The sequence below is a fragment of the Heloderma suspectum genome, chromosome 10 (assembly GCF_057233095.1).
Source record: "Heloderma suspectum isolate Gila_16-S chromosome 10, 16-S_ref, whole genome shotgun sequence".
In the NCBI taxonomy this organism is placed as follows: domain Eukaryota; kingdom Metazoa; phylum Chordata; class Lepidosauria; order Squamata; family Helodermatidae; genus Heloderma; species Heloderma suspectum.
The window spans coordinates 43570320-43572738 of record NC_139467.1 but is presented as its reverse complement, the minus strand read 5'-3'; positions in this window follow the sequence as shown (position 1 = coordinate 43572738).

The following is a 2419-nucleotide window of genomic DNA, read 5'->3' as shown; positions in this document are numbered from 1 at the left end:
CAGGATATTTCTAGGATAAACCAGAAAGGGGCGCGTGGGCTGGCCATTCCACAAGTTGCCACCTTTTTTTGTTATGTTCATGCCATAGAAGGCTCTTTTCTACCAGCCCAGCTGACCCTCGTGTGTAACCTTGCTGGCAGTTTTTAGTTAAATAGATTTCGGTGGGTATTTATATATACACACAACATTGTTCAAGTTAACAGCATTCCTATGCTGTTGAGTCAAACACCTCTCCACAAATAGAGAGAAGCATATGGGTTGCATTACTTTTCTAAAAGTTAATTTAAAAAACACCCTTATTCCTTTTAAAGCTGCCTTCTTTTGTGCTTATCCTAGAGAGACAACTGATCACAATGCAGCTGCCCATCTGACCAGAGATCCAAGTCCAAGAAGTGAGCAAACCAAGGGTAACCTTATCCCTGGGCAAATGGCTGGTCGAGGGAGCGGGCGGAAGCTGAGTGAGAAGTGAGCAAAGCTGGCTGATTGCCGCCAGCATGCTGAGAGATGTGTTTTGCTGCCTGGTCAATTCATCAAGATCAGGAGGGCCAGCAAGGACTGCAGAGAACTGAGGGGAGATGCTCTCAAGGCCAAATCCCTTTTGCAGGGATTATTTCTTATTACCATAATACTTGGCATGTTCTACCTCAAAACATCTATGATGCCTCCTCCCTCTCTTCCTCCATCCCCCACCCCCCGCCCCAAATCACCAGTCCTCTTCCCCAGCACAAATGAACACATAATCATAGAATCACGGAACAGTAGGGTTGGAGGGGGCCTACAAGGCCATCACCCCTTCATGGATCACTGCCTTGTTGTGGCGAAGGGGCTTGCGTAACTCAGTGAAGCCATAAGCTATGCCGTGCAGGGCCACTCAAGACGGACAAGTCATGGCGGAGAGTTCTGACAAAATGTGGTCCACTGGAGAAGGAAATGGCAACCCACTCCAGTATTCTTGCCAAGAAAACCCCATGGAACGTAAGAAGCAGAGACATCACCTTGCCGACAAAGGTCCGTCTAATCAAAGTTATGGTTTTCCCAGTAGTAATGTATGGCTGTGAGAGCTGGACTATAAGGAAGGCTGAGCGCCGAAGAATTGATGCTTTTGAACTGTGGTGCTGGAGAAGACTCTTACGAGTCCCCTGGACTGCAAGGAGGGCAAATCAGTCCATCCTAAAGGAAATCAACCCTGACTGCTCATTGGAAGGACAGATGCTGAAGCTCAACTATTTTGGCCACCTAATGCGAAGAGAAAACTCTCTGGAAAAGACCCTGATGCTGGGAAAGATTGAAGGCAAAAGGAGAAGGGGACGGCAGAGGATGAGATGGCTAGATAGCATCACCGATGCGATGAACATGGACTTGAGCACGCTCCAGGAGAGAGCGGAGGACAGGAAGGCCTGGTGTGCTGTGGTCCATGGGGTCACGAAGAGTCGGACACGACTGAACGACTGAACAACAACAAGGCCATCGAGTCCAACCCCCTGCTCAGTGCAGGAATCCAAGTCAGAGCATCCCCGACAGGTGGCCGTCCAGCCTCAACTTGAACGCCTCCAGTGTGGGAGAGCCCACCGCCTCCCTAGGGAATTGGATCCATTGTCGTGTTGCTCTGACAGTCAGGACTTTTCTCCCGATGTTCAGCCGGAATCTGTCTTCCTGTCACTTGAGCTCATTATCCGTTTCCTGCACTCTGGGATAACCCTATGTACATTTTACCTGAGAGTAAGGCCCGCTGAACACAGAGGGGCTTACGAGTGAGTAAACACGCAGAGATCGCCCTGCAAGTGCATGCAACGGCCTTCGCTCGTATCCCGCCATCATTGCGCTGGCTGCCGGCCTCGCCCCTGCCTCCCCTCGCTCCGGCGGTTGTTAGGGCCGCCAGTACCGTCCGGAACGCCCATCTCCGGGCCCGATGAAAAGGCAGCACATGTCATCTATTCTATTTTTGCCACCGCGGAAGAAGGCTCCGTTTGTCCCTTCCGCCTCAGGCACCAAAATATCGCAGGCATCGTGTGGTTCCTCGGCCCTCCAGCACCGCTGTCAAAATCTGGAATGCGCCCCCTCGGGGCAGGGGCCGTCGCCGGTGACTCACGATGCTCGGCACGGCGCGAGGTCTTCCGCGTACCCCGCTCTGGGACAAGACGCCGGCGGAGGCCGGCAGGCGCGCTTCGGGCTCCCGGCGTTCACAGGTGTCTCTCGAGTGCGCAGACTTGCACGTGTGGAAGCCGACACTCGCGCAAAGGAAGCGCGGCTGGCGGAAGGCGCGGGGCCACAGGAGGCCGCGCCAGAGCCCCGCGCAGCCCGCGCCTCTGGCGAGCGCCAGCCCCCGGCCCCGCCAGCAGCCTCCCGCCCCGCCCCGCCCCGCCCCCGCCCCCGCCCCTCCTCCCCGCGCCACCGGCAGGGATCTGGCGCCAGCCTTTCC